Source organism: Tenrec ecaudatus, chromosome 14 (assembly GCF_050624435.1).
Source record: "Tenrec ecaudatus isolate mTenEca1 chromosome 14, mTenEca1.hap1, whole genome shotgun sequence".
NCBI classification, from domain to species: Eukaryota; Metazoa; Chordata; class Mammalia; order Afrosoricida; family Tenrecidae; genus Tenrec; species Tenrec ecaudatus.
This window is the reverse complement of record NC_134543.1, coordinates 63,905,538-63,926,089: the sequence shown is the minus strand read 5'-3', so window position 1 is coordinate 63,926,089 and position 20,552 is coordinate 63,905,538. Positions and strand designations below refer to the sequence as shown.

Genomic DNA, 20,552 nt, shown 5'->3' with positions numbered 1-20,552 from the left:
ATTTTTCACTATCATTAAAGTTATTTTAATATACTTTCAGTAAGAACACTATGTCCATTTGCTTGCCACAGTATATGCTACATCTGTATTATTAATATATAAAAATCAAAACATCTAGTTGCATGTGTAGATTAGCATGTTTATGTAAAAGTGTCTTTTACTGTATCAGTTCTTTTTCCAAATCTTCCTTCCAACAGGCATGTTGTTCTAAAAGAGCCATGAAATCTTGATGTTTTATTGAATCTGTGCAGGATATTATTGCTAAGTGCTTATCAATAGGCAAAGCTCCCAGTTGGAAATGAAACTTCATCACTCTCCCAACAAGGAAAACATGTTCTACTAATAGATTCATTTCTTTTGTAGCTAATAGCTTTACTCATATTTAGGGGGAATATACTCTTAATATTAAGATACAAAGGTTATTTTTTGTGAACTAGTAACTGAATACTGCTGATATTTAATCTGGAGATAAGGATAAATGATATCTAATCAGTATTTTAAGGAAGCAGACAAATTTATGTACCATAGTGCAGTAGCCAATATCAACCAAAGAAAATCAAACACAAACCATGTTAGCAATCATTGAAAATAATCAGAGTTGAAGTCTAAAAGTTATGGATTCTATTGATGGCAATATCTTTGTATATGTGATTTTGAGAAGGTACTTTTTTGGTATGCTTAATAACTTCAGATGATAACAGTTGTATGTGTATTGAATGATGATGAGGAAATAATTATTAATACAGTTGCTCTTTGTGATATTGTAAAGTATGTTATCCAGAGAAGATGATTAAAGATCATCTTCTTTTATATTTTAAATTTAGGAATAATGGCAACATTTACTGTATAATTGTGGGGGAGGGAAAGGACACTGAAAATGAATTTTTAAGATTTCTGTGTTAAGACAAGCAGATTTTATTTGGAGAACCTCAGAAGGAACTTCTTGTAGCACTTAATTTTTTATGGTTTTATTAACATGATTCACATGTCATACAATCAATAGTTTAATTATATAATAAAGAGTTATGAAATCACCACCCAAATCAATTTTAGGACATTTTCTTTTTTTCTTGTATTCCTTGGTGTTAGCTCTCCCTCCCCCCTCTACCTCTCCTGTCAGCCTAGGAAATTATTGATCCAATTACTGTCTCTATAGGTTTACCTATGAAACCAAACAACAACAAAAAACTTCACCAACAATGACAAAATAAAAAAGATAAACCTCAATTGAAAAGAAAGCAGAATATACTATAATGGGAACAGACATACAATGGATCACCAGGGAGATAAAAACGACAAGGTGTCACATTTTAACCTAACTACATCTGTAGTAATCTACCCCACATTTCATACTGTCTGATATCAAGGTCATTCCTTTCAAGGTGCACAACATCCTTCATAAATCACACCAGAAAGATTCAATTTGGAAGTACCACAAAGTAAACTGGACTTTACCTGAAATTGACCTATAGCAGATTAAAGAAACTGAAATACTTCCTTGGGCTTAAAGCTGAAATGCCCTAGTGTGAGAAGAACCAGATGACTACTATCCCAAGGTTATGAATTTGGAAGTCAGTGAACTTGGGTTCAAATGTCTTGCTTTCAGGGTTCCCAATAAATGGTAATTGAAGGTTACTATATATTTATTATTTTCACACTTTGCTTTTTTATTACATGTCCAGCAGGCATACTTCTGTCTTTGTGAATGAGAATTATTTTAAGTTTTCCCTGTCTCTCCAGCCTGCATTGTTTGCACAATTAGTGTCCTGTCACTTAGATTTTTAATCTGTCAAATCAACAATCCATGTATTTTGGAATAAAAACTGCCCTACTTATATTTTCCTTTCCTCAACAGTATTTTAAATTCTGTATAATTGGCTAAATTATTGATAATATCAATAAAATACCATATGCCTCATAAGAATGATTTATAATGTTATTCAATAAAATAACAACAACGTTCCTAAAGTGAACTGGGGACTTATAATAAGCATGGATATATGAAAGAATTTTGAGTTCCCACTTGACGGTAACCCTAATCCAAGACCCATTAGTTGTTATGAAATGGCCCTGCTCCATACTTGCACTCATGAAGAGATCACTAAAAATATGTGTGCTATAGAAAAGTGGGTAAAGAAAGCAGATGGTGCCTGGCTATCAGGAAGAACATTCCAGAGTCTTAAAAGCTTGTCTTAAAACAAGCAGCCATCTAAGTGAGGCATCTGCTAAGTCCACAGGGAAGCAGTACATCAGCCTGTGTGAAGTAAAGATGGGAAATAATAAAATCCAAATGCAGAGGAAGGAAGAGTATTCGAGCATTTAAGTTTTATTGAGAAAATGACATTTCTTCTCCTAGAACAACATCTGAATTCATTTTGGCCTTTTCTGTCATTTTGTCCATGAGTTGTTTCCCAAAGAAAACATTTTTCTTTGTCTTCTAGTCTTGTTTAAGTGTTTCCACTATTTTCAGTCATACAAAAATTGCATGAGAACATCTCGAGGATGGCTGCCCCTCTAATTTAGGCACAGTATCTACTTTATTTTCTTGGACATTGCTGTAAAAAAACACACAAACAACAACAAGTAAATACTAAACCTGTTAGCATCATCTATTTCACCTCAGAGTGACCTTAAGAAGAGTAGAACATGCCATAAGCTTCCCACAGCTGTGATCTTTAAGGCGCAGTTGATGGATTCCAACTGCTGACCTTTGGTTAGTGGCCTAGTGTTTTATCCATGAGACACCAGGGCTCTTTGCAATAAAATAGGCCCATTCCTGTGTTCAGGTCGTTGCTCACTCAGTGGGTGGATTCTGGCGAAGACGTTGGTTTATTGATGCTGTGTGTGCGGCTTACTAAATTTAAAGGCTCTTTTTCACAATGGGCAATGTGCCATTGGTCACAGTTATTGGATAAACCTGCAGTGTCAGCAATCTGTGAAAGCTCGTTTAGACAAAATTAGTTGGTGTTGCTTCTTTTAGGAGAAAACACAAGTAAAAGGGGCTGTAACTACCACTCTGAGAGTTCAGACTGACTAGCAACTTAGAAAATCTACAGTCCAGAGAAAAATAAAAGACTGATTATAATCACTCAGCAGAAAAGGTAAACTATGTAGGAGTCTCATATAGATCATTTTAATGAATCCAAAGATCCTCAGAAAAAGAAAAGCATATATCTACTTAGCCCTTTACAAACTGACAAATGTCTTTCAAAATAAAAATAAAGCAAAATAAAATCAGTTTTCTATCTTTTGAAAAAGCAGGAGTAAAAGATACTAGAAAATCATTCAAAAAGTTACTAAATCCTTTAAGTCTCATATTCCTTTGTAATTATGAATTATATTCTTTCTTAGCTTTCTAATATCCTGTTTTAATGCTTCATGATTAGGATGATCCATCAAGTCTCTCGCACAAGTTTGGGAAAGATTCCAAATTTTATCGCTGTCTTCTTTTCCAAGCCCAAACATTTTATGAGTCTCTTGGTTCTAATGTTCTTAACTCAGTTGAGTGTCTGAGCATTTTAGACGAGAGACATTTTTTATAGCCTTGACAAAAATGGCAACTTTAATTTTAATGGATCCATCAAATATTGATCAAGTATGTTGTTTTTCTGAAGTCTTTAAAAAAGAAACTTAATATCAATTTTAAAGATGCTTCTATTTTGGCTTAAAAAATAATGCTCTCAGTTTAATACGTGAATTAACTATTAATTCACATGTGGCATCTAAAAGCATATCTCAGCTGCATCTCAAATTGTGAACTGACTGTATTCAGTATCCTCTCTCAAAAACAAAAAACATTTGCGATTAAGTATATAAAGCTTGGTTCTACCTCACAACGGCCCTATAGGACAAGATAGAACTGCCCCTGTGGGTTTCCAAGATTGTAAATATTAAATGGAGTAGAATGTTCCATCTTTCTGCTACAGAGCAGCTAGTGGTTTCCAACTGCTGACCTTGTGAGCAGCCACCAGGGAGGCAGGAAGAGGAGACTTCCTTTCTTTTTTTCCCTGTAATTTCAGTAATTCTGACTATTGTGAAATATACTTGAATATGCCTTGTTATAGATAATATGCCTTTATAAATAATCAAAAATCATTTTATTAGGGGCTTGTACATATTTTATCACAATCCATCCATCCATCCATTGTGTCAAACACGTTTGTAGACTGGTTGCCATCGTCATTTTCAAAACGTTTTCTTTCTACTTAAGCCTTTGGTATTGGCTCCTCATTCCTCGCCCCCCCCCCCAACCTTCCCTCTCTCACGAACCCTTGATAATTTATAAATTATTATTATTTTTTCATATCTTACACTGACTGATTTCTCTCTTCACCCACTTTTCTGTTGTCCATCCCCCTGTGAGGGGTTTATATGTAGATCCTTGTGATCAGATCCCCCTTTCTCCTCCCACCTTCCCCTTACCTTCCTAGTATTACTACTCATTATTGGTCCTGAGGGAGTTATTTGTCCAAGAGTCCCTGTGTTTCCAGCTCTTATCTGTACCCACCGTCTAGCCAGATTTGTAAGGTAGAATTAGTCATGATAGTGGGGAGATGAAACATTAAAGAACTAGAGGAAAGATGTATGTTTCTTCGGTGCTCTATTGCACCCTGACTGGCTTGTGTCTTCCTTGTGATTCTTCTGTAAGGAGATGTCCAATTGTCTACAGATGGGCTTTGGGTTTCCTCTCCGCACTCCTCCTCAGTCACATTGATATGATTTTTTGTTCTGGATCCTTGATGCCTGATACCTGATCCTATCGACACATTGTGATCACACAGGCTGCTCTGCTTCTTCCCTGTGGGCTTTGTTGCTTCTCAGCTAGATGGCCGTTTGTTTATCTTCAAGACATTAAGACCCCGGACACTATATCTTTTGATAGCTGACCACCATCAGCTTTCTTCACCACATTTGCTTATGCACCCATTTTGTCTTCAGCCATCGTTGTCGGGAAGCTGAGCATCACGGAATGCCAGGTTATTAAGACAAAGTGTTCTTGCATTCAGGGAGTACTTGAGTAGAGGTCCAAATACTGTCTGCTACCTTAATACTTAACATATAAATATGCATACTTAGATCTATTTCTGAATTTTATATAGAAATATATTTACATATGTACATGCTGTATTTAGACCTCTATAAGTGCCCATTTTTCTCCTAGTTTTTCCTCTATTTCTAAAGAGATAATTTTAAAAATTGAATTGAATTTTTAATTTTTGCAGCTTCATTTTCAACTAAACAGATTTGCATTCAAGAATTCTCTACATAATGCACACATGTGCATTTTAATGTAAATATTAACAAAGATTTTCTATTAAATATTTGAAGTATATAATTATTACAGAAAATTAAAATTGTCATATGAGTGAAAGAAAATTTATTGCTTAACTTTCCAAATATTGAATATTAAAAAATGTAATTGTTGAGATCAAAGTAGATTTAAAATATGGCTTAACAATGTGATCATTAACCTTAATCAAATCATTATAGTCCTTTTTCTCCTTGTTACCATAACACTACCTTTGATTTTTCAGAATTCAAATATTTTAAAATAAATAATCTGAAAATATCTTTTTCAAGTTACCATTCTTAACTAAATTGTATATACAAGTAAAACCAGATATAAAATGGAATTTAAAAGTTTTTCCTCTAACTTTTACCACTTTTTATTACAAATAGTGTAGAATTCTAATTATAGGAAATTATATCATTTAAAAATATAAACAATTTTTCATTGCTTGCCACCATTTTAGTAAATTTTGTTGACAACACTTTTCTACTTTCTTCAATTCCAGTCATATGCAAATCTATTTTTAACCAAAGAAAATCACTAAATTTACAAACATTTTAGTTTCTCCTGACCATAGAAGTCTTAGCTTGATTCTGGGAATAGAAAGATACGGTAGAGGTCGTGCCCTGCGCTCCCCAGAGCCCGAACAATAGTCAGGATGGCGAAAGGGGACCCCAAGAAACCAAAGGGCAAGATGTCTGCTTACGCCTTCTTTGTGCAGACGTGCAGAGAGGAACATAAGAAGAAAGACCCGGAAGTTCCTGTCAATTTTGCCGAATTTTCCAAGAAGTGTGGAAGACCATGTCTGGAAAGGAGAAATCCAAATTTGATGAGATGGCAAAGGCGGACAAAGTGCGCTGTGACCGGGAATTGAAGGATTATGGACCAGCTAAGGGCGGCAAGAAGAAGAAGGACCCCAACACTCCCAAACGACCGCCGTCAGGATTCTTCCGCTTCTGATCTGAATTCCGCCCCAAGATCAAATCCACAAACCCTGGCATCTCCATTGGTGACGTGGCCAAAAAACTGGGTGAGATGTGGAATAACTTGAGTGACAGCGAGAAGCAGCCTGACATCAACAAGGTGGCAATGCTGAAGGCGAAGTATGAAAAGGACGTTGCGGGCTATAAGTTTAAGGCCAAGTTTGATGGTGCGAAAGGTCCTGCCAAAGTTACCCGGAAAAAGGTGGAAGAGGAAGAGGAAGAAGATGAGGAGGAGGAAGATGAATAAAGAGCGGTTTCTTTGTCTCCTTGTGAAGACCTTAGAGTAGGGAGCGCCCGGGATTGCCGTGTCTTGTCACCCTGGTTAGGTTTAATTCCACAGTTGGATCATGATCATAGTGTCGTCTTTCAAAGTGCTCTAGAACCCGTCCAAGGTTTACTTGACGCCGTCAGGGTGTCTGGAGCACCCCGGAACTGTATCAAAAGTGTACATATTTCCACGCATTTGTAGAAGAAAAGGCACTTGTGGGCCCCTAGCTCTGTGCACTTTGCCGTGGAGCTGACAAGGCACTTGCTTGTTGTTTGTTTCCTTAGTGAGGTGTGTTCACTCAATGGTGATCGGCTAGGAATCCCGCGTTCTGCACTGTACATATCTGTAGTTTGTAAAGAAACAAAGCCAAAGAAAGAAGGAAGTAGCCAGGACACACACTCTGGCATCGAGGCTGGGGGTGGGGGGTGGGGGAGGTGCCCTTAGAAGGGGCCAGAGCTCAGGGCATGCACCTTGAAGCTAACCTGTTGACACTGCGGTGGCCGTCCATTTAGATTCAGGTTGTCTTGTTGTTGTTGTTTTTTTATTGTATATTGTGACATAGCTGGCATGAGAAGTGTTTGCAATTTTTTTTTCTTTTCAAAAATTTTTTTTTTGTTTAGGACGGTCGTTTCAAAGCTGTTTTTGAGCGAACTGTCGATCTCTTCGTTGTCAGCAAAGAGCCGCTGTACTGATGGAACCGTCTGTACTTAAACACACTTTGCAATGTTCTGGGTTGGTTTTTTTTTTGTATGTTTAGAATGCTGACATGTTTTTGAAGTTAAATAAACAGTATTACATTTTTTTAAAAAAGAAAAGAAAGATACAGTCGATAAGATGTGGATTTGTTAAGAAGACAAATATGTGCACAAACATAAAGTGTCATCAATATTAAGTTTCACACTTTAAAGAGTCAAGATTATGATTCACTAACTACATTTACTAGATGAAATTACTAGAGAAGATTGAGTTTGAATTTGATCTTGATGTGGTAAATAGTTACAACAATAGATTAACATTCTATGTTATTTCTGTGTTAATGCTCTCTCTGAGTCTCAATTCTAATGCAGGCAGTTGTAATCAATTATTTATTAACCCCCCATTTTTCTGTATTTGAGAATTACCTTTTCCCTATCTCCCAATTAATCTTCATTAGTATATAAAAAAGAATGCTGTTGCGATTGTTAGATATCCTTGAGTCAGTTGCAAGTCGTACTTACTCTTAGATGAAAGAACACCGAAGTGCCTGCTTCTTTGCTCTCCTATGTTTGAGCTCCTGGCTGCAGCCACAGGCTCAGTAGATCTCACTGACAGTCTTCCTCTTTTCCCTTTATGCTGCACTTCAGCAAACGTGATGCGCTTCTCCAGGGATTAATTCCTCCTGAAAACCTGTCCCAATTGGGACAATGCTCCTTCATCCTTTCAAACCTTTTATTAGGACAAAATCTGGACATCTTATGACTCAGTAGTTCAACCATTTCAAGCAGTGTTGTACAATCACTACCACAATCATTTTGAAACGGTTTCTTCGTTATACTCATTGATATCAGCTCCCATACACCCATTCCACCTCCATGCTGTAAACCCCAGGAACCCGTGTTCCAGTTACTGTCTCTGCAGATGCTCCCAACCTAGGTTTCAGACACTCTGTTTTAAGGAACATTCTGGCTGTATTTCTTTCAGTACAGATTTGTTCATTCTTGAAATCCACAGTATATTAATATTATTCACCAATTCTCCAAAATCATCAAATTCTTCTTCTGTCTTCTTCATTCATTGTCTAGTTGTTAAATGTACAGGTGAATTTAAAACATACCATTCACTTGGATCAGGTGCATAATATTTTTCCGAGATTTGCCTACTAATTTACTATTTGATTTCCTGATTTCGACTTCCATGGATGTTGATTGTGGATCTAAGCAAAGTGAAATTCTTGACAATTTCATTTATTTATCCATCTCTCATGATGTTGTTCATTGGTCTAGTTGTGAAGCGATCAGCTTTCTATCTATTGAGGATTAATCCCCGTTGAAGTTTGTGTTCTTTGATCTTTGTTAGTAAGGGATTCGCATCCTCTTCATGTTCAGCAAGCAAGGTAAGGCCATCTGCACCTTTCCCCAGTGCTGGTGGCCTGTTCTAAATATAATGACAATTCTTGGCTTCTTTATTCACAGACTGAATACATTTAGCGGGAGGTTTAACCCTGACACATATACTTCCTTATTTCAAACCCCTCAGGATCCTCTGGCACTCTGACAGTCACCAGCCTCTTGCTTTATATACAGGTTCCAGCGAAGTGTCCAAGAACTCCCATCCTTCCCAATGGTATCCATAATCTCTTAGCAGTCACAGAGTTGAATGTCTTTGCAAACTCAAGGAAACAGTGAAACATTGCTCTTTCAGTCAAGATTCATCTGAGGTGAGTTAGGATATCTTTCATTCTGAGTCATTTTCTGAATCCACTCTAAATATCAGATGGTTTCCTGCCCATGGACTGTTACAACTAAATTTTTATTATTGAGGTAGTTAGTTTATTGTGCAACCTGGCCGATAAACACATGTGGGGTTAATTGATTATTGGACCAGTGTGCGGCTGCCTTGCTTGTTCTGTGCCTCAATTTGCAAGCTACACCTCCTATAAGATACCTAACCCATGGACTGTGTCGCTGTAATTTGAGGTTCCTTCAAGACCTGCTTCGCCACACTACTGAAATGTACATCTCTTGAGCTGGGCACTGTCAGACCCTGTCAACTGGCTGACTGTTGGTGACCTGCCTTGCTGTTTGCTGCCTGCGCCCGGAGAGCCTGAATTACTATACAGAGGAACACCCAGAGGCCCTCAAGACTTTAAGGACTACCAGTGTCTCACAACTGTCTCACGGGCATGAGTTGCCCTGAGCCATTTGTACTGCTTTATAATTTAACTGTTTATTTCTTATGTTATATATCTGTATAAATATATATATATATAATTATTAGTATTCTGGTTTTTCTCTAGAGAACCCTAACACAATCATCTTAAGCAAAACTGTACTTCCATGTAATATTAATGCTACTGTTACACAATTTTTGCATTCTGTTGGATCGCCAAATATCGCTCTCCTCCAGTATGCTGGCCAAGTAACTTCCAAATTTCTTCTTTAAAAAAAAAATCATTTTAGTGGGGGTTCTTACAACTCTTATCACAATCTATATATACATCCATGTGTCAAGCACATTTGTTACTCTCATCATTCTCAAAACATTTGTTTTCTACTTGAGCCCTTGGTATCAGCTCCTCATCTTTACCCTCTCTCTCTATTCCTCCCTCCCTCCCTCATGAACGCTTGATAATTTATAAATTATTATTATTTTGTCATGTCTTACACTGTCCTAAGTCTCCCTTCACCTGCTTTTCTGTTGGTCATCCCCTAGGGAGGAGGTTATATGTAGATTCCTGTAATCGGTTCCCCCTTTCTACCCTACCTTCCCTCCACCCTCCCGGTATCGCCATTCTCACCAATGGTCGTAAGGGATCATCTGTCCTGGAATCCCTGTGTTTCCAGTTGTGATCATGAAGTGTTGAAGGGACCAGGTATCAGATACCAAAGAATAAAAAATCATATCATTGTGCGCTCACTTTCTCGATACAAACGCTGAAGACACATGGGTGCACAAGCAAACGTGGTGAAGAAGGCTGATGAAGGCCGGCTATCAAGAGATATAGCATCTGTGGTCTTAAAGGCTTGAAGGTAAACAAGTGGCCATCTAGCTCAGTAGCAACAAAGTCCACATGGAAAAAGCACACCAGCCTGTGTGATCACGAGGTGTCGAAAGGGATCAGGTATCAGGCATCAAAGACCAAATTTCTTAACATAGTCAAATGAACACATACAGGGTTATAGTTCCTGTAAAAATATCAATTGATAGTCTTTCAATTCCTGGATCCCTGTTTTTCACCAATACCTACAGTGCAGCTCTTCCCTCAATGATATTGGTTCTTGATCATAAGCTGCATCCTGAAATGGTTGAATGTCAATCAATTCATCTTGGAGGAGTGTATATTCCTTCCATCTCATTTTGATTCTCCCTGCATCATTGCTAATCAAGGATTGAATTTTTTCTTCAGTTCTTTCTCTTTTAGAAATGGCAAATATTTTCATTTGTTTTGATTTTCTAATGCTAGGTCTTTCACAATATTTTACTTTGTTTTCTTTTTATTTTTTTAAACATTTTATTAGGGGATCATACAACTCTTATCACAATCCATACATATACATACATCAATTGTATAAAGCACATCCGCACATTCCCTGCCCCAATCATTCTCAAAGCATTTGCTCTCCACTTAAGCCCTTTGCATCAGGTCCTCTTTTTTTTCCCCTCCCTCCCCGCTCCCCACTCCCTCATGTGCCCTTGGTAATTTATACATTATTATTTTGTCATATCTTGCCCTATCCCGAGTCTCCCTTCCCCCCTTCTCTGGCAACATTTGAACTCTTCTGTTCATTTCTTTTACTTCGCTATTCCTACCAACCAACCACTTTAGCTATCCTACATGAAGAGCACGATCCAGAGTCTCTTCTATAGTGCCCTTCGGTCTTTTATTTGTGATTTCAATGATGTTTTGGTTTCATCATGTATACTGTCTCTAATGTCATACCATGAACTGTCTTCATTCATTAGTGTTCAGTGTGTCAAGTCTGTTCTGGAAATATTCTTGAAATTGAACCTGATTTATTTTTGGCTCTTGTAGACTTGCAAGTATCTTCAGCTCATCTTGAATGTGTACATGAGTAACCGATGACCTGTCCTAAAGCCATTCCCTGTCCTTGTTCTGTTTTCAGCTTTCCCATTAAATTGTCTTCCACAGATGTAGTCAGTTTGATTTCTGTTCCATCCAGAAAGGTCCATATTATAGCTATCATTTATAAGGTTGAAAAAATGTTAAATGCCTATGTAGTTAGTATTGCAAACCTTTCCCCTAAGATCTCTGCCATGACTTCTATCACCAAGGCCATGCTTTCCAAATGCCGATTCTTCTATTCCCCTCCCTCCCGCACACTTCTACATTCCAGTTACTAGTGACTGTAAATGCATCTTTCTTGTAAGTTTAATCACTTTAGGACTATAAAAATTGGTAGAAATCTTCATTTTTATCATATTTGGCATTAGTGTTGGTGCATAAATTTGAATAATAGCTGTATTAATTAGTCTTCCATCTGGATATATAAGATGTTATCCTATTTCTGGCATTACTGTACATCAAAATTAAGTAAAACTTCTTCTTAGTAATGAATGTGATGGGAGACCTCTTCAATCTGTCATTACCACCATAGTAGACCATATGAATTTAATTCAAAATGGCCAAACTTGTTCATGTCAACTCACAAAGCCTGGGATATTGAAATGTATGCATTCCATATAATTTTGGAGATATCCAATTTTGTACATTCCATATATATGTATATGTAGAGGGGGGTTTCCCCCAAGCCAGAAAAACTGCTACTGGGCGGAACTTTAGTAGTACTTATTTTTCCTGCTAGGCAAGCATCAAGCAACTTGCTCTGAGTTAGTGCACCGAGTGGTGTTGCCTGGGAAGGGTCTCTCTGGTGAATTTGTTCATATAAGCAGTTTCATTCAAATCTTTTTTGTTGTTTCACAAAATCTTTTGTGATGGCCAATATAAGAGAATGTGCAGCTGTGAAATTTTGTTTCCTGCTCTGAAAAAATTCCACAGAAGCTCTTGTGATGTAGAATACAGCTTACAAGGTCACTGCTATGGAAAAAACTGAAGAGTATGAGTGGTTCATTCCTAAAAGGTGAAATGTCAACTGATGACAAACCTCATTCTGGATGTCTGGTAACGTCCTAAACAGATGAAGATGTCAACTCATAGTACATTTGCAGTTCATTCCACCAGGTCAGACTGTAAATCAAGCTTTCTATTTAGAGGTTCTGAAAAGATTGCGTAACCCAGTGCAACAAAAAATAATCTGATTTGTAGAAGACACGGGACTGGTTTTGCTACCCTAACAATGCACCTGCTGATGCAGCCATCTCAGTGTGCCAGTTTGGGGCAAAAACCAGCATGCCTCTCTTGACCCACACACCTTACTCACCTGACCTCCCTCTGTGTGACTTCTTTTTGTTTCTACAAATGAAGAGAGGCAAGAAAGTACAGCATTTGAGAACATAGAAGAGGTAAAGCAAAACAAAAACAAAACAACAAACAAGGAAGGTGCTCTTAGATGAGTTTGAAAAATGCTTCCAAGAATGTAATCACTGAAAAATGTATTAAGTGTAATAATGGAGAGTACTTTGAAGGTGTAAGTTGTTTTGTTAAAAAAAATAAATCTAAAGCTTTGAAAAAAATTCTGGTTTTTTGGAGGGGGGATACACATATATATGTATATATACATATATCTCCATGGCCCCATATGATTTTCTGTTTTGAGGTTGTTGTTATTTAAAGGAAAAGCAGTTCTCTGTTTGCTTATTATTTCCTCCTAATGGCTTTAAAGACCCAACCCTCTGGAATGACTAACTGGTCTCCAGGGAAAGTCTCCATCTGTGCAGTCGTTCTCTCTAGCTGCGGGAGGACATCTGCTCTGGCTCTTACCATCCTATGTGGGCGCTGGTGCCACCGCTCATCTTGCTACTAACATATGGCCCCTTGGTCCCTATGGCCACCTCACCGCACTCCTGTGCTCCCCATTCCTCCTATGCTCAATACTTGTGAAGTCCTTATCCAACTGAAGCAACCTCTGCAAGGCCTCGCCACCCACCTGGCAAAGTCTGCCTCCTATATCCAGTAGATTTTTTCCTGGGCTTTTTCTGGAGCGCTCCTATAAGGTTTTCATAAAATAAGCTTTACATGGATTTAAATATGGATTGTAAGAGGACTGCTAATATGCAATTTTGTGTTCTCACAACATTCAAATATCATAAAGTGCTATTTTACAGGATGCACTGTGGTCATTAAGTTACTCATACTTGTCTTGTTTCATCAAAGAGGATGGTTGCTTTTAAACAATAATCAGAGTATATGAAATTATATTTTCCTTCTCCAATTATTGATAATACTTGGTCTATGGCTTTTCATACTAATTAAATGATGGGAAGAAGTCAATAGAATATCTTGTACAAAATAGGCATTTGCCCTTTACTCATTCTACCTGAAATACAAATTCCATTTTTACGAAGGCCAATAATTACTTTTTGTCCCAAATGTCTGGTAGTACAAGAAGTTAAGTAACTTTCCCAAGAACACAATAAGTACAAGAGAATTTAATTTAGGAGTAAACTCTGAGCACATACGCATAAAATGTCTTTGTCACCCTATTTTCCTTATGCCTATGTTTGAAATTATTTAAAATTTACTCTTTTAAAATTGTCATTTTAATCCATGTGACTCCTTTGGTCTTTTTTTCTAAAGCCTGCATATAGTTTCTGAAGTGGTCCCTCCATATCATTAAAATTTGCTACAGATATCTCCAATTTGATACTTTTAAAAGATATGTTCCTTTATTGACCATTATCTATATGCCAGACATTTCTATTGTCTTTACTTATATGATCTCATTTAACTCACCTTGTTGTTCTTAGGTGCCATCGAGTTGTCTCTGACCCATAGCATCCCTACACATAACAGAACAAAACACTGCATGGTTCTGTGCCGTCTTCACCGTTGTTCCTATGCTTGAGCCCTTTGATGTAGCCTTTACATCAATCCATTCAGTCAAGGGCCTTCCATTTTTTACCTACCGCCCACTTAACTAAACATGCTGTTCTTTTCCAGCGACTAGTCTCTCCTGACAATATGTCCTAAGTACGTAAGACAAAGTCTTGACATCCTTGCCTCTAAGGAGCACTCTAGCCTTACTTCTTTCAATTTAGATCAGGTTGTCCTTTCAGCAGTCCATGCTGATTTCAATATTCTTCTTTTGCGCCATAACTCAAATGGATCTTCTTCTCTGGTCTTATTTTGTGCCCAAGTTTCACGTGTATATGAGGCAATGGTGCACCTTTGTCCCCAGAGTAACAGCCTTGCTCTTCAATATTCTACAGAGGTCTTGTGTTGCAGATTTGCTTAATACAATACATCTTTGCTTTTATTTTTTTTATCTCTTTTAATATATGACTGTGGCTTCCAAGAGCATCGATTGTGGATCCAAGTACTGTATGTAGTCGAGTATAAGCCAAACCAAATATCAGCAGAGGCAGCTAATTTTATCACAAAAACTGCATTAAAATGTGCTGAAAATTTTGGCTTATACACAAGTATATACAGTGAGACAAAGTCCTTGACAAGATCCACTTTTTCTCTATTTACCATGAGGTTACCTATTGGTCCAGTTGTGAGGCCTTTTGTCTTTGTTCGGTTGAGTTGTCATCCAGACTGAAGGCTACAATCCTTGATCTTCATCGGCAAGTGCTTCAAGGGCTTCTCACTTCCAGCAAGGAAGTCTGTGTCTTCTGCATCTCGTGGTAATTAAGAAGGCTTCCTCCAGCCCTGATGCTGCACTCACCATATAATATAATTTCTCTGATGATTTCTCTCAGCATATGGGTTGAACAAGTGTGGTGAGAGGATACAACCCTGACACACCCCTGTCCTGATTGTAAAGCTTGCAGGATTCCCTTGTTCTTATGCATAGCTTCAAACCATTTTCAAACCTAATCCCTATGCATAATATATGAGGAGAGAGACTTGGTGCTAAGGTAGAATATTTTCCATCAGAATCATAAAACTAGTTAGTGAGAGTCAAAATTTTAAATTTTGATTTTGTTTGTTTACATCGCAATGTTTAAGAATAATGCTTTTGTAACAGACAGATCTGTTTTGCTTCTGCTCCAACTCTAAGGATCACATTTATACTATTAAAAAAGCAAAATCAAACTCATTGCTAGCCAGTTGATTCCAACTCATCCGGAATCATGACCTGCACTATGGAAACAATCTCCTAATTTTCGGTTTCCACTTTGTCCATCATTTCACAGAACAATTATTCAAACATGTAAGTGTTTGTGTAACCCACTTGATTTTGTTTCTGTCCTCTGTCACTGATATATGTGCTCAAGTTCAAATAATCCTTTTAATCTAAGCAAGAGGGTAAGATTTCCCCCACTGAAGGAGAAATGTGGACACAGATCCTCCATATCCAAGGGCAAGTTGGATTTATGGTTTGCAAATTTAGTGAGAGATATTAAAATCATAGTCAAAAGTTTACAAGGGTACTTTCAAAAGTGTGTGGGAATGTTCCATTAGCCTTTGTTAGCATCTTTACATGAACCTTTTGAGTTTTTCCTCACATGGTATAGAATATATGGAGTGTAGTTTATAAGAATAGTGGAAACCAGATGCTTATGGACTTTATAGATCATTCTAGTTTTTTTATGTGTGGCATATAATTTGATCTGCATTTAATAGGAGATCATTTTGGTGGTGGAAATATGGAATTATGGTATGAAGATTGAAGTAGACTCTTAGGAAATGGCTGTGTTAATGCCGTGGAGAGAGAATGGAACAGTGAGTTGCCATGCAGTTAGGAGAGAGTGAGGGCAAACTGAGCCAGGTGCCTTTAAAGACAGTGCATCGATAGAACTTCATTGATTAGACGAGAAAGTTTACACTCTGTTTTTGTGTTCCTCACTAGTGGTATCACATCCATATTTAAAAAGCAGAGTTACTGATGAAGGTTGGAACATGAGCATATATTTTAGTAAAATAATCCCCAAAGCAGTAACTTCAACATCAACAAGAATCTATGCATATTTTGAAACTCTGTAAATTTTATTTCTATATTAAAACATATTTTATTTGGTTTACCCTTTTTTGAAATATTGAGATAAATTTAAACATATTTGCCCTTAGCTGCAGAAGAAATTACAAGTGTGCATAAATAATTTACTCATAATTTGTCTCATGAATCGCATTTCCATGTCATTTCTTATTGCACACATATTTTATAGATCCATCACTTTTCTTAAAACGTAACATCATGTTTTGAAGTTTCTTATGCCTGAACAACTTTCTTCCAAATCTGAACATTGAGTTAAATGTCAGGAAACTGACTAGAAGACAGAGATGCTAGTTGAATTTTTCACCTGTTGTTAAACAGTATTACATGTCCTTTTACATGTAATACTTCAGCCCCAGCCCCCAGAACTTCTGATTACGAGAAGGCAATTTTCAAATCCATACTCATAAATACATATGAAAAATTATTTAAAATGGTAAATTAAGAGTATGTACAATATTAAAATATTTTATTTCCTTCTATGCTCAGTTGTCACCTGTGTAGACAATTTAATTAATATGTGTAATTGCTCTAAAGAAAAAGTCAAATTATACTCCTTTTCTGAAACAATATAGAACCAACAGAACTTACCATCAAATTCACATACCCACATTTTTAAAGTGGTAAATGAAGACACAATTTTCTTGGGCAAAAGTCCTAATTACAAATTAGAATAGATGGATAAAATAAGTGAAACGATATTCCTTCCACTCATACACATATATGTAAGCAAAGGAACATATTCCTTATAAATGCATATATGTCCTAGGAGACGAGGTAAATTTTCTTATTTATATGTGTTCTAAAATATTTGTCACATTCTTTATTCAGCGATGCTACATAAATGTATCTACTATCTCTTGGTTTTTGGAATAGGCCTCTCTGGAAAGGGTCACTGTTTAAAATGCATGAAAAGTCACTTGCCTTTATGGATAAGCAGCATAACCTTAGACACCTGGCTAAAGGCAGCCTTTAGGACTTCAGCATGAGAACAGGTTCTCGAGGTCATGTCCTACAAGCCGATGTCCCTGCAAGAACACTTTCATTGGCATCCTCAGAGGCTGAGCCTATCAGCAATCATGAACTTATTAGATGAGGAAGCCCATGCTAATGTGAAACTGCAATTAATATGAAACCCAAAGCCCTTGCAACTTTTGTCCTGCATTTTAAGTCATGCTCTCTGGTTTAACATCTGCCTTCCTTTCCAAATGACACTTGTTAGTATGTTGAAAATATCTTTTTCTCCATGCTGAAATTTCCATATTTTAAGCCATTTTTAATTTTAATATTTGGGAATAACTTTGAGTTTTTTGCATGTATCTTCCCAGCCTGTTTCACCAGGATGCAGAATGAGACACACTGTATTCCACATATTGCTTGATAAGGACCAAATGATTAACTATAATTATTAAACTTATTTTAGATATTCCATTTGTTCCAAAGTGTTGACCCTTCAGAATTATGGAGGTAATTAATCCCGAAAGTGTATTTCGTATAAATTACTTTCTGAGGAAATTGCCATCACACTGAACTTCAATAGTTCAATTTTTGAATCCAAGCACCTTTACCTTTGGCTATATTATATTTCACTTTGACAGTCTTGGCCCATCCATTAAACCTACAGAGGCGTTTTTTAAAACCCAATTTTATGTCAGTCACAGATTCTCAGATTTAATAAGCACTGTTTCTTACGTCCTCTCTGAAGTCAGTGCCAAAACGCTGAACAAGAAGAGAACAAGGACAGCAGGGTTACTGTCTAATGAAATAATATATCTCAAAGTGCTTTGCAAATACTCTTTTGTATTCATTTTGGTTGTCAGCCTTCCTTTTGTATTTTGTACATTTTACTTTAAAATATGACCTTATGAAGAATTATTTATGTGCAGTCACATGATTTTTTCAAACTTTCTTCTTCACAGTGACCTCTTTATCAGACAAATCATTTTGATTGATTCATGTATGTAGAGCCTGAGATCTACATGACTGTTAGATAATTCATCTCTTTTTGAGTCATCAGGAAATGCTCCCGTGAACCGCTAATGTCTCTCCATTTCTCAGGATATATTCTTCCTTAATTGGTAGCTAGCAGTCTCTGTCTTGTATTTTTTTCAGCAGCTGCAGAATGTAGATTAGTGTGGTGAGTGTTGCAGAATATAGAGTTATCCGTATCATGTTTCTGTTCCTTAAGAGCTGATGCCAGGAGAGAAGCTAAGGCATCGGGAGTGGTACATATGTTCATGTGCGTATCACTCACTTCCACACCTTTACTTCCTCCCTGTAGTTGTAAGCGTATTTTTAACCAACTGCCCCGTCTTCCATAAAAAGCAGTACCCTTGTGCTTCTAGATATTTCCACACTAATTTTCTCTTTCATTGTGTTTGGGGTGTTTTAAATCACTGGATGCTCCATGTGGTGCCTAGTCTGTTTGAGATGGATCCAGAGACCTATTTTAACACAGTGTGAATCTCATTCCTAAGTAGTCAGCAGGTTCTTTGAATATACAGCCTCATATTCAGCACATTGATCTTAGTTGGATATATAAGTGCTAGTGTTCTTACGGGATCCCAAGAGAGTTAGCGGGTTATGATGTGGGCAAGATCAGCAGTTCAAAACTACCAGCTTTCCTCAGGGGAAAGATGAGACTTTCAACTCCCATAAATATTTAGTCTCAGAAACCCAGAGGGGCAGTTTTATAGGGTAACTATGAGTTATAATTCAATCGATAGCAGTGAAGATTTTGTTTGTTTTTGATTTTCCATGTTTTAAAAATGACCATTATAATATGAAATTTACATACATGTTTTGGAAATACCTATTATGTGCTTATATGTATATATGTGTCTATGTGCATGTGTGTGAATTGTGTGCTCACATCTATGGGCCTATTTTACTTCTACCCCACAGGCTAATTTTATTAAATTTATTATTAATAGTTATTTATATAATTAATTCATCATCTTGATCAGAGCTAACATTAATAAGTTAAAAGCAAAGAAACAACAAAACCCACACAGAATGGCTCTTCTTTGCTATATTAAGCACCTTAGTCTTTTTTTTTGTAATATGGCAATTTGTTTTAATAACATAAGTAAACTCCAATACTTGGGGAACTACCCCTGGCCTGAACTCCTGACCAGAACCTTGAGCACGTTTTCACCAAGCTCTCCAGCGCGGGGACTCTGGGCATCTCCACACTCAGTCTTGAGAGGACCAGTTACAGCCTTGCTTAAAGCCAGAGACTTCTGAGAGCAGGAAAAGCAGGGGCCAGCATCTTCAGGGCCTGAAGGCTCCCTTCTTCCTGTACCCTTAGCGCCCCACCCAGCGGTGTGGGCCACAACTGGTCTTTCCTCTGGGGGTTGGGAAGGCTGCTGCTGCTGAGCCTGGCCTGGGCTCTAGGACCCCTGCCTGACCATGTCTTGCCTGTCAACCACAGACCACGCCGAATAAGTCCAAGACCCTGACTACCTATTTCCAGCATCCTTTGACCCTAGACTCTGGCTCCCTGTAGGAGCACTGGACCCTACAAGATACTTAGATGGCAGAGCTTGTCTGACAGGGGACAGATGGACACACCTGCTGGCCCTCCAGAGGGTCCACAAAGAAAAGCTGACCGACGCCAGAGGGATGGGTCGAGGAGCTATCCTGGAGCTGGCTGGTGGAGGGAGACTTGGTCAGGAGACAGCAGTGAGGACGTGGCAGCAGGCACTGGAGTTGCTGCTCGAGCCTTTCCTGTCTTTCACATAAGTCGAGGGCACGTTCTATACTTGGACAAACAGCTATGAAGCCACCTGATGCCTTTTTCTTTCCACTGAAGTTTATTTTGACAAAAGCAAATTAAAGGGTTTATCTGAAAAAAAAAAGAATTTAATTTCTGAAATATATAGTATCATTATTTTGGTGTTTTGACTCAGTCATTCAATAGCATATTAATTAGGCAAGTAAAAACACACTACTAGGTCTTTATTCTCATCTTACTTTGTAAGGCATCTTACATTGCAATTGTTTTGTTTCTTTTTACATAATAATTTTAAATCAGAATGAAGTAAATAGAACTTTATAATTAAGATGAAATTGTGATCATAAATTTTCTTTCTATGCTGATTTAGTATTAATTGAGAATCCATTTTTATAGTGAAAACCCCTTATGTTACTTAACCTTTTTGTATGCAGTGTGAATGATATTTCTTTAAAATAATGCTGTATATATAAAATAATGCATGTCACTATAGAAC

General features: G+C 37.3%; 1 protein-coding gene and 1 pseudogene across 1 annotated transcript in view; both read left to right on the top strand.

Annotated features, from left to right (window-relative positions):
- The window catches only part of LRFN5 (leucine rich repeat and fibronectin type III domain containing 5), a 344,519-nt gene that overhangs the window by 163,762 nt on the left and 160,205 nt on the right, over positions 1–20,552 (top strand). The gene's annotated exons all lie outside the window — the stretch shown is intronic.
- LOC142426288 (high mobility group protein B3 pseudogene) lies at positions 5,949–6,520 on the top strand (annotated as a pseudogene).